General features: G+C 49.2%; 1 protein-coding gene across 1 annotated transcript in view; it reads left to right on the top strand.

Moving 5' to 3' along the window:
* Positions 1–18,970, top strand: part of LOC126260951 (juvenile hormone acid O-methyltransferase-like) — a 105,706-nt gene that overhangs the window by 32,244 nt on the left and 54,492 nt on the right. The window lies entirely within an intron of this gene.

Here is an 18,970-nt window from a genome sequence, read left to right as displayed (position 1 = left end):
CGGCCATTGCCATTGCCATCCGTGATCGCCGTCGACCTGTGCAACACTTTCAGAGGCACCCATCCATAGCCATCCTTACTACCTTTAAACTTCTCAGCACTAAAGCTCGTTATTTAATCAAACAGAGCAAGCGGATATGTTGGGAACGATTTGTTTCTTCCCTTGGTTCTACTGTCCCTCTGTCACGGGTATGGGCTACACTTTGCTCTCTCCAAGGTTGCTTATCGGCAGTCGACCCTCCCAGGCCTTCACCTCCCAGATGGCCCCCTGCGGGTCCGGGGATTAGAATAGGACCGAGGTACTCATGCCTGTCGTAAGAGGCGACTAAAAGGAGTCCCTCCCCCTCAAGGGGGTAGTTAGCGCCTGCGTCCGGAGACGGACGGTTCCACGACCTCTATTTGCGGTCATTTTGCTTTTTCACTTCTCGTTTCTTCCTTCCTTTGGTTGGTTCCTTTCTTTGCTCTTCTCCACCTCACTGTCTTCCTTACTCTTTCCCTTGCCTTCTTCTCCTTGCCTTCTCATTGCCTTCTTCTCCTTGCCTTCTTATCCTTGCCTTCTCTGGTCTCCGCCTCGGCGTTTGAGACAGTCTGTCCTCTCTCTCCCTCTCTCTCTTCTTTTTCCTCTTCTTCCTTCCTCCCTGTGCGCGCCTGAAGGCCGACCCACGCGTTCGCACGCGTAGCCGGTGACGGGGTAACGCGTAATTCCCCGCCCTGGGTAGACATGTAAGGCACGCACGTACCCCCTGGTAAAGGCCAGGCCCAGGACGGGGTGATTGCCTGAGCTGATGCCTTCTGACCATGCCGATTGGTCCCTCCATCAGTTTCTCGGGCAGTGTGACCTGAGGTGTAAACATTCACCTAAGGCGGGAGTGCCCTCTGAGAGGGTCCCCACAAGGAAGGAGCGCGCCATCGGAGACGCTGGCAATCATGGGGGATTCCTCCGCAATGGATTTCACTCCATCTCTCTCGACTTCTGCCCAAAAACGGAAACTTGACCAGCCACCAGTGACAAAAGTACTACCGCTTGCCCCACAGTTCCTCGTGGTTTCTCTATCTGAGGACGGAAAGGATTTTTCCTCTGTCTACCCTTTCGTTATCCAGAAGGGCGTAGATGCCATAGCCGGATCTGTCAAATCTTTTACCAGGTTGCATAACGGTACCTTATTACTAGAAACTGTGAGCGCCTTTCAGGCACAAAAACTGCTTTGGGCCACACTCCTGTACACGTTCCCTGTCTGGATGGAGGCTCACCGAACTTTGAATTCGTCTCGTGGTGTGGTCTATACTAGATCCCTCGACGGCTTGACTGACGAAGAGATTCAATCTTTCCTCGCTGAGCAGGGCGTGACGGCTGTCCATAGGGTCATGAAAAAGGTCAACAATGATCTTGTACCGACCCGGACACTTTTCTTGACCTTTGATAGTGTTAAGCTGCCATCGCGCATCAAGGCGGGCTACGAGGTTATTACTGTTCGCCCCTATGTCCCGACACCTACGCGCTGCTACCAGTGTCAGCGTTTCAATCACACTCGACAGTCTTGTTCCAATGCGGCTAAATGTGTCACTTGTGGCAGGGATGCCCATGAGGGTGACTGTCCACCTCCGTCTCCTCATTGTGTGAACTGTCCGGGTGACCATGCCGCCTCCTCCCGCGACTGTCCTGTCTATAAGGAAGAACGCTGTATCCAAGAAATTCGGGTCAAAGAGAAAGTGTCCACCTCGGCTGCTCGCAAGCTATTGGCTAGTAGGAAGCCCACGCTGCTCCCAGCGGGGAAATACAGTACTGTCCTCGCCTCTCCTCGGACTACCAGGGAGGTGGCAACACAGAAATGCGGTCTGACCTTCAGCACCACGGTCGTACGTTCGGCCAGTGCTAAGATCGCGAGGTCGACGTCTCCTCTTCCTCCCATCACCCCACAGACACCAGCCCCTTCATCAGCTTCTGCTAAGACGAAGACCCCGAAGTCAGATGCACGGGCCTTCAAGAAGGAACCGTCCCATGCAGACTTCCTACGTACCTCGACCTCCCAGCCTTCGACCGGTACTTCCACCAAACGACCTTCCAAGAAGGCTCATAGGGAGCACAGTTCTCCTTCTCCGCCACGGCGCATTTCTTCTCCTGCGCCACCCAGCGGTTGCCGCCCCAGGCCGTCATCCGTTTCGCCTGGCCGCACCGCTGGTAGCCGAACATCTGGCCGTTCACCGGCGGAGGAAGCTCCCCCTCCCGGCCATCTTCCCAAGATGGCCGATGAACCTATAGACCCAATGGACGATGACTGTCCGCCTACTGATAGCGGCGGCAGTGCTCGCTCGAAGCCAGGCCCTCAGCGGCCTTCGAGGTGACCCCTTCTTTCATCTTCCTTTTTTTCTTACGATGGCACTTATTCACTGGAATATTCGCAGCATTCGCTCCAACCGAGAGGAAGTTGCTGCTCCGCTTGCACCGTCCGCTCGTCGTAGCCCTCCAGGAAACGAAGCTACGCCCATGCGATCAAATTGCCTTGGCACACTACACCTCTGTGCGTTTTGACCTACCCCCTGTGGTAGGTATCCCGGCTCATGGAGGGGTTATGTTGCTGGTCTGGGATGATATTTACTACGATCCCATCACGTTGCACACCGGCCTGCAGGCAGTTGCCATCCGCATTACTCTCCCCACTTTTACATTTTCCATTTGTACCGTTTACACTCCATCGTCGTCTGCCGTTACCGGGGCAGACATGATGCAACTTATTGCTCAGCTACCTGCACCATTTTTGTTAACTGGAGACTTCAATGCCCACCATCCCCTTTGGGGCTCTCCAGCATCCTGCCCGAGGGGCTCCCTGTTAGCAGACCTTTTCAACGAGCTCAATCTTGTCTGCCTCAATACTGGCGCCCCTACTTTTCTTTCGGACACATCTCACACCTATTCCCATTTAGACCTCTCTATATGTACTCCGCAACTTGCACGCCGGTTTGAGTGGTATGCACTTTCTGATACATATTCGAGCGACCACTTCCCGTGTGTTATCCATCTCCTGCAGCATACCCCCTCTCCGTGCTCATCTAGTTGGACCATCTCCAAAGCAGACTGGGGGCTCTTCTCTTCCAGGGCGACCTTTCAGGATCAAACCTTCACAAGCTGCGATAGTCAGGTCGCACACCTCACGGAAGTCATTCTCACTGCTGCTGAATATTCCATCCCTCACCCTACTTCTTCTCCACGTCGCGTACCGGTCCCCTGGTGGACCGCAGCATGTAGAGACGCTTTACGTGCTCGTCGACGTGCTTTACGCACCTTTAAACGCCACCCTACAGTGGCGAATTGTATCAGTTATAAACGATTACGTGCACAGTGTCGTCGTATTACTAAAGAAAACAAGAAATCCAGCTGGGCTGCTTTCACAAGCACCTTCAACAGTTTTACTCCTTCTTCTGTTGTCTGGGGTAGCCTGCGCTGGCCATCTGGCACTAAGGTCCACTTACCAGTTTCTGGCTTGACGGTCGCGAATGACGTCCTTGTGGCCCCTGAGGCGGTCTCCAATGCCTTCGGCCGCTTTTTCGCAGAGGTTTCGAGCTCCGCTCATTACCACCTCCCTTCCTCCCCCGCAAACACGCAGAGGAGGCTAGGCCACCTAACTTCCGCTCCTCGAATCGTGAAAGTTATAATGCCCCATTCACCATGCGGGAACTCGAAAACGCACTTGGCCGATCACGGTCCTTCGCTCCAGGGCCTGATTCTATTCATATTCAGATGCTGAAGAACCTTTATCCTGCGGGTAAAGGTTTTCTTCTTCGTACTTATAATCGCATCTGGATTGAGCGACATGTTCCCGCATGCTGGCGCGAGTCTATTGTTGTCCCGATTCCTAAGCCGGGGAAGGACAAGCACTTGCCTTCCAGTTATCGACCCATCTCGCTTACCAGCTGTGTCTGTAAAGTGATGGAGCGAATGGTTAACTCTCAATTGGTTTGGCTGCTCGAGTCTCGACGCCTACTTACCAATGTACAATGTGGATTTCGTAGGCGCCGCTCTGCTGTTGACCATCTGGTTACCTTGTCGACCTTCATTATGAATAACTTCTTGCGGAAGCGCCCGACCGCGGCTGTGGTCTTTGATTTGGAGAAGGCTTACGACACCTGTTGGAGGGCGGGCATTCTCCGCACCATGCATACATGGGGCCTTCGCGGTCGCCTCCCTCTTTTTACTCGTTCCTTTTTAATGGATCGACAGTTCAGGGTACGTGTGGGTTCTGTCCTGTCAGACACCTTTCGCCAGGAGAATGGGGTGCCACAGGGCTCATTTTTGAGCGTCGCTCTCTTCGCCATAGCGATCAATCCAATAATGGATTGCCTCCCAGATGATGTATCAGGCTCCCTTTTCGTGGACGATTTTACCATCTATTGCAGCGTGTTTCCTGGAGCGCTGTGTTCAGCGTTCTCTTGACCGTCTTTACTCCTGGAGTGTCGCCAATGGCTTCCGTTTTTCTGCCGAGAAGACGGTCTGTATTAACTTCTGGCGCTACAAAGAGTTTCTCCCACTGTCCTTACGACTCGGTCCCGTTGCTCTCCCATTCGTGGAGACAACAAAATTTTTAGGTCTTACATTTGACAGGAAACTTAGTTGGTCTCCACATGTGTCATATTTGGCTGCCCGTTGTACCCGTTCTCTCAATGTCCTCCGTGTTCTCAGTGGTATGTCGTGGGGAGCGGATCGAACCGTCCTACTTCGCCTATATCGGTCGATCGTCCGCTCCAAGCTGGATTATGGGAGCTTCGTATACTCCTCTGCACGGCCATCCATCTTACGCCGCCTCAACTCCATACAACATCGGGGTTTACGACTTGCGATCGGAGCGTTTTATACTAGTCCCGTCGAGAGTCTTCATGCTGACGCTGGTGAGTTGCCACTCACCTATCGGCGCGATATACTGCTTTGTCGGTATGCCTGTCGGCTACTGGCAATGCCCGACCACCTGTCTTATCGTTCCTTTTTTGATGACTCTCTCGACCGTCAATACGGGTTGTATGTCTCTGCCCTGCTACCCCCTGGAGTTCGCTTTCGTCGCCTCCTTCAACACCTTAATTTTTCACTCCCTGCAACCTTTCGAGTGGGCGAGAGCCACCCGCCACCTTCGCGTCCACTTCGACCTCTGCTCGCTCCCGAAGTAGGTTACCCCCGGTTCAGTCTACCACTCCCGTTTTGTCGAACTTCGTTCGAAGTTCATTAATATGACCTCCATTTATACAGATGGCTCTAAGACCAATGACGGGGTCGGGTGTTCTTTTATTGTCGGGGCACAAAGTTTCAAATACCGGCTCCATGGCCATTGTTCGGTCTTCACAGCTGAGCTCTTTGCCCTCTACCAGGCTGTTCTTTACATCTGCCGCCACCGACATTCTGCATATGTCATCTGCTCCGATTCCCTGAGCGCTATCCAGAGCCTCAGTCATCCGTACCCGGTTCACCCTTTCGTGCACCGGATCCAACGCTCTCTTCAGCAGCTGGTGGACGTCGGTTCTCCAGTTAGCTTTATGTGGGTTCCTGGCCATGTCGGTACCCCTGGGAACGAAGCTGCAGATGCCGCGGCCAAGGCTGCGGTCCTCCAGCCTCGGACAGCTTCTTGTTGTGTCCCTTCGTCAGATTGTAGCAGGGTCATTTGTCGGCGCATTTTATCTCTGTGGCATGCCGATTGGGCTGCACTTACAGACAACAAGCTTGGGGCCTTGAAACCTCTTCCCGTGGCTTGGACGTCCTCCTCACGCCCTTCTCGGCGGGAGGAGGTAGTTTTGGCCCGGTTACGAATTGGACACTGCCGGTTCAGCCATCGCCATCTGCTGACGGCTGCGCCGGCGCCGTTCTGCCCATGTGGGCAATTGCTGACGGTCCGCCACATTTTAACGTCCTGTCCGGATTTTAACACACTGCGTCTTGATCTTGGCCTGACATGTACTCTAGAAGCCATTTTAGCGGATGACCCACGAGCAGCTGCTCGCGTTCTTCATTTTATCAATTTGACAACCCTCTCTAAGGACATTTGATTATGCTGTTTTCTTTTTTTTTAATCCTATGCCTGTCAGTCTGTCTTTTATCGTGTTTTCCGTTTCGTTGCTGTTTTAAACTTGTGACTCGCGGTGCATTCCTAACGTAGTCTTGGCGCTAATGACCGTTGAAGCTGTGCGCCATAAAACCACAAAAAAAACCCTCCCAGATGGCCTTTGTACGGACCCATTAGTTCTTGCTGAACATCTTGCGACCCATTTTGCAGTGGCATCGGCCTCCTATCCAGCTTCTTTCTTTCACCAGAAACAGCGGGCTGAAGCTTCCACCTTACGTTTTACCCCTTGAGAGTCAGAATCTTACAACGAACCTTTTACTGAATGGGAATTTCTTTCTGCTCTATCTTCTCATGATACGGCCCCTGGTCCGGATTCCATTCATAACCAACTGCTTCAACATCTCAGTGCTCCACAACGGCAACATCATCTTCGGGTGTTTAACCGGATCTGGCTCCAGGGTGACTTCCCTTCTCAGTGGAGGGATAGCATTGTGGTTCCTGTCCTTAAACCTGGTAAAAAACCCCCTATCTGTTGACAGCTATCGGCCAATTAGTCTGACCAATGTTGTATGTAAGTTACTTGAACGGATGGTAGCCCGATGGCTCAATTGAGTCCTCGAATCTCGGGATCTATTGCCCCCTTACCAGTGTGGCTTGCGAGAGGGACAGTCTCCAATCGATCATTTACTTCGCTTGGAATCCGCATGTCGGCAGGCTTTTTCCCAACGCCGCCATTTGGTTGCAGTGTTTTTTTGACCTTCGCAAGGCCTATGACACGGCCTAGCGCAATCACATCTTTCTTACCCTTCATTAGTGGGGTCTTCAGGGCCCACTCCCGATTTTTATCCGCCAGTTCCTGATCCATCGGTCATTCAGGGTTCGAGTTGGTACTGTTTTTAGTTCTCCACGGATCCAGGAGACGGGCATCCCAATAGGTTCTGTCTTGAGTGTCCTTTTCCTCACTGCTATCGATGAACTTGCGGCTTTTGTCGGTCCTTTGGTCGCCCCTGGCTTGTATGTGGATGATTTCGGCATTTGGGTTAGTTCCTCTTCGATGGCATCTGCAGAGCGGCAGCTCCAGGGAGCTATACGGCGCTCCTCTGCCTGTACCCTCTCTCACGGGTTTTCAATTCTCTCCTCTGAAAGCGCGGTCGGTCCACTTCTGTCGTCGTACTATGATCCACCCTGATCCAGAGCTCTATCTCGATGCACAACGATTGCCTGTGGTCCCACAGTTTCGTTTCCTGGGTTTTCTTTTCGACAACAAGCTCACTTGGCTGCCCCATATCAGACTTCTGAAGGTAGGATGTTTCCGTAAACTCAGTCCATTGCTTCCTTGCCCACTCCTCTTGGTGTGCGGACCATTGCCTCCTTCATCGTCTTTATTGTGCTCTAGTTCTGTCTCGCTTGGACTTCGGTTGTCAAGTTTATGGTTCAGCTGCTCCTTCCACACTGCACGTGATCTATCCAGTCCACCATCGTGGTATCTGTTTGGCCACCGGTGCCTTTCCTACTAGCCCTGTTGATAGTCTCCTAGTTGAAGCTGGGATCCCCCCCCCCCCCCCTTTCTGTTCGTCGGTCCCAGATTCTCGTGTCTTATGCACTCACTATCCGTTCCTCTCCCACTCATCCTTCCTATATTATCCTGTTCCCAGGCCATGGACGTCGCCCACCCGACTCCCACCCTTGGGAGGGTTTACTGGTTGGGCTCTGCCTTGCGTCTCTTTGCTGTGATTTTCAGCTTCCTTCTTTGTCCTGTCTTCCTCGCTCCCCCCCCCCCCCCCCTTGGTTAGTTCCTCGGCCTCGAATTCGGATGGATCTCCGCCGAGGTCCGAAAGATTCCATCACCCTGGTGGTGTTCCATTCCTTTTTCCGCCAAATTTTATGGGAGTTTCGGGATGCTGTTGTTTTTTACACTGATGGCTCTAAATCTGCTGATCATGTGGGGTATGCCTTCACATCCTCTGTTGGAACGGAAAATCATCTGCTGCCACCAACATATTGGGTGTTTACTGCGGAATTGATGACAATTTCCCAGGCCCTTACCTTTATTAAACAGTCCCAACACAACCGCGTTTTGCTATGTATGGACTCGATGAGTGGCCTTCTTGCTATTGACCGGTGTTTTTCGCGCCATCCCTTGGTCTCTGTCATCCATGACCATCTCGCTGATATTCACTGTGCTGCTTGTTCCATTGACTTCCTTTGGGTCCCTGGCCATGAGGGTATCCCGGGTAATGATCTCGCTGATCGTTTGGCTGGGGGAGCAATCACTTACCCCCCGTTTTCTGTAACCCCCCCCCTGCTGCGGATTTACGGCTTCGCATCAAATCTCACTTTGCACAGTCATGGGCCAACTCTTGGGAGGCTACTCTCCTGTCTAATAAACTTCGTGTGATTACGGTGACACCAGGCCCGGGCGTTCATCCTTTCGCCTCTCCCGAAAGGACTCGACCACACTGTGTCGTCGCTGCATTAGCCATACCAGGCTGACCCATGGTTTTCTTTTGCGTGATGAGCCACCCACACTTTGTGGTTGTGGAACCTTCCAGTGAGTAGCACACATTTTGGTTGAATGCCCCCTTCTTTTGGCTCTGCGTGCTAAGTACGGACTCCCCCACACTTTACCTTTGAAGTTGGCTGACGATTCCTGGATGGTCTCTCTGGTTCTCGGTTTCCTCCGGGAAAGTGGTTTTTATTCTCAGTTTTAAGGTTTTTAATCTCTCTCTGGTGTTGGGGCAGGGCGGTGAGTGTTTGGGCATCTCCCACTGTAAGCCGTGTTTGGAGATTCCCAACTCACCTCCCTGACAGAGATCCTCTTTTCTTCCCCTTTTACTCTGTTTTTACCCTTTTCTAAAGGATTGGTTAGTCTCCTTTTCCCATACGTACTTCTACATTCTAGCGGTTGCACCTTTAAAGTCGCAGGTGGTCTTGCCTAGGTGGTATTGCCTATGCTGCTTCAGCATAGCTTTGGTTTCGTTCTCTTGCTAACTTCCCTCATTTTGTTTTTACCATTGACAACATGACTGCCCTTTCACGTTTTTAGCCTTTTCCCTTTTATTGTTCTGACTTTCCTGAGATGTCACACTAGCGGAATGGACCACATTTGAAACAAGGGACTGATGACCTTGCTGTTTGGTCCCTTAAACCCCATACAACCAACCAACCAAACCTCCAAATCAGGCTGTTTACTGATGAGGCCTCATTTGATTGTGATTGTATTTCCAACAGCAGGAATAGGCATGTGAGGGAGGAGATAAACCTCCACGCTGTAGTAGTCACACCATCAAGTATGTTTAGCTGTGAATACCTTGGGTTGCAATGTAGATGACAATCTCATTGGTCCATATCTTCTACGTGTCCATCTGAATGGCCACCTGTATTAGAGGTTCGTGAAAAGAGTTCAGAGTTCATGGAGAAAATAAACTTTGCTGTTTGTGAGAGGATGTGCATACAACATGGTACACTCCCTCACTTCAGTGCGTGTGTGTCCTAAACCATCTCAATGGTGCAGTTCCTGGTCTGCTGGCTTACGGTTATTGGGAGAGGAGTGAGGTTCAGAAGCTGATCAGCAGCATAGGAGGGAGAGACGGAAGCCACAGTGGGTAACAGGATGCAGATGGTGTTGGTGCAGATGGTGGTGGATGCGTTAGGAGAGAATCCATTCAAAGCACTTCGTAAACACTGCGGTGGGGAAAAAGGAGCAGTTCAAGGAGGTATTGGTAGGCGTTTGTTTGGTTTGAGAAAAAGAGGATCTCTGGCGGTTTTTCACAGGTTTGAAAAGTAGCACGTGGAAAGGATAGTGTTAAACAGGGTTTCAAGGGTGATGAAAATGAAGATACGGCATTCTTTGAAGTGGTGACAGGTACTACGGACGCGCCCAGGTAATGCATTGTTTCCTGTGAAAGACTTGTTTCATGTGATTGGCGTATTTAATTCTGTCTGGTATTTTGGTCAAGTATCAGAAGCTGGGATCCAAAGGTGATCTACAGTATCTGTGCGTTTATGAACAGTAGGGAACTGGGACTAGTCAAAGTGAGGGTTATCAGAGGTAGAGAATACATCAGATAGGATGCAAAGTGTTTGGCTTCGCTCAGGTCATTAGGTAAGGGAAGGTTGTTGTGAAGGATCAGGTAATGAGGGATGGGATGGATGCCAGTAAGTCGATGGAATGCTTTCCAGTACTTGGAAGAGTTAAATGGGAGAGTAGCATTGAGTCTGGTATGTCTGGCGCCAGTACCAGCGTTTTTCAGCATGGAGTAAATTTCTAATTGTTGTTGCAGTTGATGGTAGCATGTTAGTGTGTTCCGGTCACGAGTCCAGAGGAAGGAGCTATATAAGCGTCAGGACTCACGAAGGGGGGTACAGCTTGTGATAATATAGTGGGGCGATAGGAATATATGGCCTTAGTAGGAATATGGGCAGATATAGCATCTGACAGGGTCTGCTGCAGAAAACCTGTGGCATGGGGATATCATTGTGTTGCTGGAAGGTTAGGGGGTTGCTTCCCATCTACAGGTTCCCTGTAGGCATTACAGTTGCAAGGAGTAGTTGTGGATCATTTTCGGAAGGAGGTGGGGATGTGGCGCATGAGGACGAGTCACTGTCTAACATACCGTGAGGACAGGTAGGTGGTCACTTCCAGCTAGGGCGAGGACTTCTGCGGGAGGTTAGCAGATGTGAGAATTGCATCTAGGATGGTGTTGCTTTCGGGACAAGAGTTCTGTGGGATGGGGACGTCGTCACATTGGAGTTCTGTAAACTGACGGCACCACCAGAGTTCTGCAGGGGATCTACTATAGATGTTAAGATCAACAACAAAATAGGAGGAAAAGGTGTGGGTGAGGAAATCATAGGAGATGGAACGATTAGGTCGAATATATATAATCACAGGTAACAGTTAAGGTTTTGAAGAAGAAGGTAAGAATAAGGTGTTTGGTGGGATTATTGATAGAGTTGTGGCTGAACAGATGTTCTCATGGTGTCCAATGAAACTCCACGTCTGGCCAGGGGAGAGGATTATCCGTACATTGGAGGATACGGGGAGCAACTGGGATGGTGCGATATGGGTGCTGGAATAATTAATTAAGGATAAAGGTATCAACGTCTTGGGAAAGGGAGTGCATGGAAAGGGGCTTGTTTGTTGGTAGGGATCAGATGTTGTATAAGATACTGTATTGCTGTTGCACCAGGATGGGAGCTTAGAGGGCATGTTGTGTGGATGAAGGGATGGAGAGCTATAAACAAGGGTGCTGACACACGCAGGTCCAGGGGTTAGAATAGGCCCGAGGTATTCCTGCCTGTCACAAAAGGCGACTAAAAGGAGTTTCACACGTTTTGGCCTTTATGTGATGGTCCCCTATAGGGTTTGACCTCCATTCTTCAAAATTTTCCGAAGAGAGAGCCAATCGGGGAATGGCGCCTTATGAGGTGCATAGTGTCCATCATGTATTGAGATCTTTAGCCAACTTTCTCGTCATCGTTTTGCAGTCCCGCCTATTCTCCATCTCTTGGGCGAGGACACCTTCCTGGGTGTGTTTTCCACCATGCACTATGCAGTGTCGCTTTCTGCATCGACGATGACCATGGACCTCTTAGCACCTGATATCCAGCATGATAGCCAGTACGTTGTGGTGGGGCCGTCACGTACCCTGTTGGCTGTAGCCCATTGACCACACAGGGATCACTCTGCTGATGCCTGCGCCATTAACTCCCCATCTATGCCAAGGGGAAGATGCCCATCCCCCTGGGGCATCAGGACTTCCAGCAATGGCCATCCTGCCAGGCGACCTTTGCTGTGGCTGGCTAGTGCCCATGGAGAGGGCCCCTGGTCAGAGTGGGTGGCATCAGGGCGGATTACACATGATGAAGCGTAGTCCATCATACGTTGCTAGTGGTGAAACACAAGTAGTCTCTAAGCATACACGAGCTTAATTCAATGCACAGAAGTATGGCCTCGAATCGTTCCCCTCCCTGGCCACACAAAGGGAGGATGGAAGCGGATCTTAGCCTGGTACTTCGTATGTTCAAGAGCTCATGGGGAATCTTTAAAGACAATCAAGCCTCCTTTTTTGTTGAGCATTCAGAGGACACGTTTGGGGAGCTGGAGGGCTTGTCCAAAATGAGATCTGGGTCAGTCTTGATCAAAACAGCAGCCTCTGCCGAGTCATAGACGTTACTCGCTTGTGACAAGATGGGGGATGTTCTGTAACCATCACGCCCAATAAGATCTAAAATATGATCCAGCGTATCATATTTCACAGGGACCTTCTTTTGAAGTCCGACGATGAACTGTGCTCCAATTTAGAGTGGCGGGGTGTGCATTTTGTTCAGTGTGTCCACCGGAGTCAAAGGGATAATCAGGTTGCTACCAGTGCCTTTATCTTGGCCTCTGAGGGTGATACATTGCCCAAGGGTCTACCACTCTGCTGTAAAACCCTATATCCCTCCCCTGATGAGGTTCTTTAAGTGTTGGAAGTTCGGCCATATGTCTTCCCACTGTACTTCCAGAGTCAAATGCCGAGATTGCGGATGCCCATCCCAATACTCCATGTCCCCTGCCTCCATCTGTGTCAACTGCTGAGAGCACCATTTGCCTTGTTCGCCAGACTGCAGGATTCTCCAGAAAGAAAGGAAAATTATGGAGTGCAATATCCTGGACTGACTGACAGATAGTGAGGCTAAGAGAGAATTTGAACGCCTGCATCCTGTGCCTATGACATCGTCTTACGATGCCGCTTCAACGGCCAACCCAAGTTACCTCTGAGCTGGAAGACTATACCTGCCCCCTTGATGGTGGGGGCCATTTCCCTCCCTGTGGTCCCTGCATCACATACTTCGGGAGCAACACCCCCAGCTATCGGTGATGTCCATCCCCACTTCTAAACTAGAGAAGCGTAACTCTTATTTGGCTTCTCTCGCTAGGAAGGGTGTCCCATGGGTCACTCCCTTCACAGGTTTCTGCTAGTGGGAAAGACAACACCCGCCAGTGGCTGAAGAGCCAAAAAGCAGCTGGTCTTAGGGCTTCACACTCACCCTCCATCCTGGAAACTGAGCCAGTGGACTCCTCCCAGGCAGGAAACCCAAGAAGCAGCGAGAGAAATCCAGAAAGAAAACCTCTAAGACAAAGGAAATTATGGTGGCACCCACACCGCTGCTACCTACAAGCTCTGCATCTGAGGGTGGGGTGGAGATTCTGGCATTCGACATTGACCTAGGTCTCACCAGACCTCCAGACACAGTGGATATAGACTGCCCAGGCAATAAGTCAGTGACAGCAGGTGACTCTGAGGCGTAAACTGCCTCATTGAATGTTCCATGCCTTCCCAGTCTCACGATGTCATTCTCCAGTGGAATTGCGGCGGTTTTTTCCACTGCTTGGCTGAGCTATGGCAGCTGTTAAGCTTTACACCTGCTATCTGCATTTCCCTCCAGGAAACCTGGTTCCTGGCAATGCGAACCCCTGCCATCAGCGGCTATAAGGGATATTACAGGAAATGTAGCGACTATAATCGAGTGTGAGGTGGAGTTTGAGTTCATGTCCTAAACTCAGTCTGTAATGAACCTGTGCCCCTTCAACCCCCTCTGGAAGCTGTGGCTGTCAGAATACGGTCGATGCAGGAAATTATCTGCAATGTATATCTTCCTCCATATGGTGCAGTACCTGTGGATGCTTCACTGATTGATCAACTCCTTATACCCTTCCTACATTTGGAAGATTTTAATGCCCATAACCCCTTGGGGGGTGGTACCATGCTTCCTGGCCAAGGCAGAGACGTAAGAACTTTATGGTCTCAGTTCAACCTCTGTCTCTTAAACAATGGGGCTGCCACACGTTTCAGTGTGGTTCATGGTAGTTACTCGGCCATTGATATATCAATTTGCAGCAAGGAACTTCTCCCATCTATCCACTGGAGAACACATGATGACCTGTGTGGTAGTGACCATTTCCCCATCTTCCTATCACTGCCCCAACGTCAGGACCACAGACCCCCGCCCAGATGGCCTTTAAACAAGGCGGACTGGCAAACTTTCACCTCCGCTGTCACCGTTGAATCTCCACCACACGGTAACATGATGTGCATCGATGTGATGGTTGAGCAGGTGACTACAACAATCGTTTCTGCGGCAGGAAACGTGATCCCTAGCTCTGTAGGGTGCCCAAGGCGTAAGGCAGTCCCTTGGTGGTCACTGGGAGTCGCTGAAGCAATTAAGGAGCGTCGGCGAGGTGTACAGTGGCATAAGCAGCACCCTTCCCTGGAGCACCTCATAGCCTTTAAACAGCTCCATGCCCGTGTTCGCCAACTTACCAAACGACGGAAGCAGGAGCGTTGGGAAAGATAAGTCTTGACCATTGGGTGCCATACGTCACCTTCCAACTCTGGGCACAGATCAAATGTCTTTTCGGGCACTATGCCCCAACAGGTGTCCCCAGTGTTACCATAAATGGTTTGTTATCTACCGACGCAAAGCACTTTACTCGAGCGTCTGTGTCGGAGAATTCCATCTCCTCCGCCTCCCCAAGCCTTTCACCCACTCAATCGGCAGCTGGAAGAGGACGTCCTCTCATTCACTACACGCCGCAGTGAAGCCTCTGACCCCCATTTACAGGGTGGGAGCTCTTCAGTACCCTTGCACAATGCCCCGACACAGCTCATGGGCCTGATCGGATCCACAGCCAGATTAAACATCTCATCACTCGCTCCCTCATCTTCGTCACCTTAAGCAGAAGTGCTTGCAGCATCTCAATGCTCTCCGTTGCCTGAGCAACACCAATTGGGGTTCATATCGATCTATGCTGTTGCGGCTCTATAGATACCTTGTACAATGCCGAATTGACTATGGGAGTGTGGTTTATGGTTCGGCAGCGCCTTCAGGTTTTTATTTACTCGACCCTGTGCACCACTGTGAGGTTAGGCTAGCGACAGGAGATCGTAGGATCTCCACCGAGAGAGCCTGTGACCTACGTACGTTGGCTGGTGCGAGGCATCACACACAAGGTTGAGATAAGTAACACTGACTTGGTACATATGTACCGTATATTTGTAAAAAATTTGTATGGGGTCTTCCCGCTATAGGTGTTGATTTAGCCTTTGACTATGCCAATTTAGGCAAGCTGTTTTATATTTGTTCTTGAAGAAGGCGTGGTTATCCACGCTGAAACCTAGGTAAACACCAGGTAGTTCGTGCAATCGAGGCGAATTATTCATAATTATTTCGATACTTACGATTGCTGACGCGCTGCGATGCTGAAAGTTCTTAAAATGGATTTGGTTTTGGGAATTAGTGGTCTGGATGTTGATGGAAAACAGAGCAGCTGGCAAGAGAAATTTGTTGTAAGGTACGCAGTTGTTAGACGGAGTGGATATTTTGGAGGGCAGTGGTGAAGAATCTGTTGATGTCTTTGGATTGGGAATTGGGCAGAGTAAATTATTGGGATGGGTTGGTTGGGACTTAATTCTGATTTAACAGGTTGGGTTTAGCCCTGCACTTTTGAGAGTAGCTATGATGGGTATTATTGCAAGTAGAAGGTGAGGTTGGTTCAAAATGGCTCTGAGCACTACGGGACTCAACTGCTGAGGTCATTAGTCCCCTAGAACTTAGAACTAGTTAAACCTAACTAAGGACATCACAAACATCCATGCCCGAGGCAGGATTCGAACCTGCGACCGTAGCGGTCCTGCGGTTCCAGACTGCAGCGCCTTTAACTGCACGGCCACTTCGACCGGCGAGGTGAGGTTGGGACAGTGTTTGAAGAAGTTGGTCTCTAAAGTGAGGACAGATGGAGTGACTCGGGAGTGAGGCGGTCATTATAAACGATGTAGTTTTGGCAATGGTTGGACGGGGGGGGGGGGGGGGTTGGAGGGTTCGACTTAATGTTGGCAGTTGTCAATCAGGCTCCCTCTTTCAGCAGGTGATCGATGGAGGGGCAGACTCAATGAAGACTAGCATGAGGTAGGGGGCACTTGAGTCTTTGTAGATATGGTGGGTTGTACGGAGGTCTAAAGCAGGATTACAACTGTTAGGAAACCATTACCTCTGATGTGATCCGAGGGCCTTTCTTTATCAGGCAGTGGAGTTGGGGGGATGGCGAGGATGCTGGTGTTTCTCAGATGTGGAAATGATGCTGAAAGGAGTTACGGAGGTATCAGGGCCAAAAGTAATACGTGAGATTTTGAGGTGGTCAGAGTGGAAGATGGGATTTGTTGAGGACGGTGCCTTTGCAGGGTATGACTGTTCTCCACAATAACGTCAGCGGCAGCATCTGTCCGTCGTGATTTGGCACACACAACTCGTGGAATTCATCATTAAATTATTTCGTTATGTTGTTGCTTGCCATCATTTCTTTGCGAGATGTGATACGTCATTAATTTATACACGCCACACCTGGGTTTCACGTAATGTTCTCCTGATACTGTGCTACAAATCTGCGTTAACAGGACCAGCCTGCTTCGGAGTTCTACAAAGTTACTCAGGCGGAATGTTATGTTCTCTTGGAGGCGACGTCTCGCATATTCGGTGACACCTAGATATATACCCTGCGATAAGACAGCCGGGGGTTGACTGGTTAACATGGATGACCTCCAAGTGTAGAGTAGAACTTCCTTAATATATTTATACTGTACGTCAAATACCAATCTCAGGAGTGTGCAGTGTTACTGGAAACTAGCTTTTAGATAGTTTAGTGTCCAGATATGCACCTACGGGAAACTTTTACGTCTCCCTTGGCTACAGAACATGTTAAGAGGATGGAGACATCTACAGAATGGATCGTGTTTGATCCCTGTGCCAGACTATTTGGGTATGTATACAATGACTTGGATCTTTCCTTTCAATTACTCTTAAGGAATGTAATGGTCAGCACCATCTTCTCTGCAAACCAGAACTGTTATTCTTCACTGCAATGTGGTTGTTGTTGTGGTCTTCAGTCCTGAGACTGGTTTGATGCAGCTCTCCATGCTACTCTATCCTGTGCAAGCTTCTTCATCTCCCAGTACTTACTGCAACCTACATCCATACCTCGTAATATTTACAGCCATTTTGTTCAGGCTTTGCTTATTGGAAATTCTAACATGAGAAATGTTGTTGAGGGCTTGATATTAAGCATACATTTCTGCTGAAACAGCATCATGGGTTAGTAGAATCTCACATTTCCGATTGTGACCCACTAAATTTTAGAACACAACTTCCACAACTGCAGCTACATATCTAAACGTTATAGAGAATAACAGCCTTTGAATACGTGTTGCAACATTTGTTTAGCATTTGTACCAACGGCGGATGGTCAGACAAGTCCTGCGTTAGGCGTATTTTGATGTCTTATCGTGTTTGCAAGGCTTAAAAAGTAATATTTTCATAGTGATTTTGCTTATATTACGATAAACATATATTTCACTGAGTTTTACAGTCAATGTAGATGGGATAATATTTAATTTGTGCTTGAAAACTGTGTGTCATCTCAAAATATATTCTAAGTTACTTTATTTATTTTCTGAGGTATTGACGCTGACATTCTTTCAAAATGACACATCTCTCACTGTTACCGTCTTTGATTGTGTGTTCATAAGCAGTTCATACACGGCACTCTTGTACTTGATGTGGGGAAACTGCCCCCAAAGGCGGAAGAACCACCAGTGATAAACGGCATGAAGATGCAGAAGGCAATGGAAACCACTGCATTAGATACACAACTTTATCCACAGGACATGTGGCCCGTGATTCAAAAAGTGCCATGATGATTTCTCCATTGGCAAAAGAGTCCAGAATAGTCCTTCATTCTGATCTCCTCGAGGGGACTGCCAAGGGCAAGGTGACAATTAGAAAAAAGTTGGTTATTCAACGAAAGGATAACGTTCTCAGCCAGGATGTGGAATGTTAGAAGCTATAATGTGGTAAGGAAACGTGAAAAATCTGAAAAGGAGAATGCAAAAGCTCACTCTAGATATAGTAGGGATCAGTGAAGTGAAATGAAAAGAAGGCATGATTTTTGGTGAGATGAGTATAGGGTAATATCAACAGTAGCAGAAAATGGTATAACGGGTGTAAGATTCGTTAAGAATACGAAGGTATGATAGTATATTACTGTGAACAGTTAAGGCATGTTCCTATCAGAATCGAAAGCAAACCAACATGGAAGGGGATAAGTCAGGTATATGTACCGACTTCGCAAGCTGAAGATGAAGAGATAAAATACGCGAGGATATTGGAAGGGTAACGCAGTACGTAAAGGGAGATAAAAATCTTACAGAGATGGGGTATTTGAATGTAGTTACAGGAAGGGGTGGAAGAAAATGTTACAGGAGAGTATGGGTTTGGTGCAAGCAATGAGAGAGGAGAGAATACCAATTGAGTTCGGGAAAAAGGTTCAACTAGTAAGAGCTAACTCTGTTCAAGAATCACAAGAGGAGGAGGTATACTTGGAAAAGGCCGGGTGATGCGGCAAGGTTTCAGTTAGATTACGTCGTGATCAGATTCCGAAATCACATACTGGATTGTAAGGTGTACCGAAAAGCAGATACAGACTCAGATCAAAATGTAGTAGTGATGAAGATTAGGCTGAAGTTTAAGAGATTAGTCAGGAGGAATCAGTACCCGAAGCAGTGGGATACACAAGTACCAACGAATGACGAGATACGGTTTGAAGTTCTCTAAGGCTGTAGATAAAGCAATAAGGAATATCTCAATATGAAGTACAGATCAACAGGAATGCCCATCTCTAAAAAGGGAAATGACAAGTTGGAAAGAATAACATGGGACAAACAAGGTAACTGTAAAGAAACCATGGGCAGTACAAAAATGTTCAGGGAAATTCAGGAATAGAGAGATAAAAGTCGCTGGGAAATAAACAGGAGGTGGAGGAAAGCGAAGACGAAATGATTGCATAAAATGTGAAGAAATCTAAAAAGAAGTGTTTGTCAGGAGGACTGGCTG

The sequence above is a fragment of the Schistocerca nitens genome, chromosome 5, assembly GCF_023898315.1.
Source record: "Schistocerca nitens isolate TAMUIC-IGC-003100 chromosome 5, iqSchNite1.1, whole genome shotgun sequence".
Classification (NCBI taxonomy): Eukaryota; Metazoa; Arthropoda; class Insecta; order Orthoptera; family Acrididae; genus Schistocerca; species Schistocerca nitens.
The sequence above is the reverse complement of the archived record's forward strand: the minus strand, read 5'-3'. Positions and strand labels throughout refer to the sequence as shown.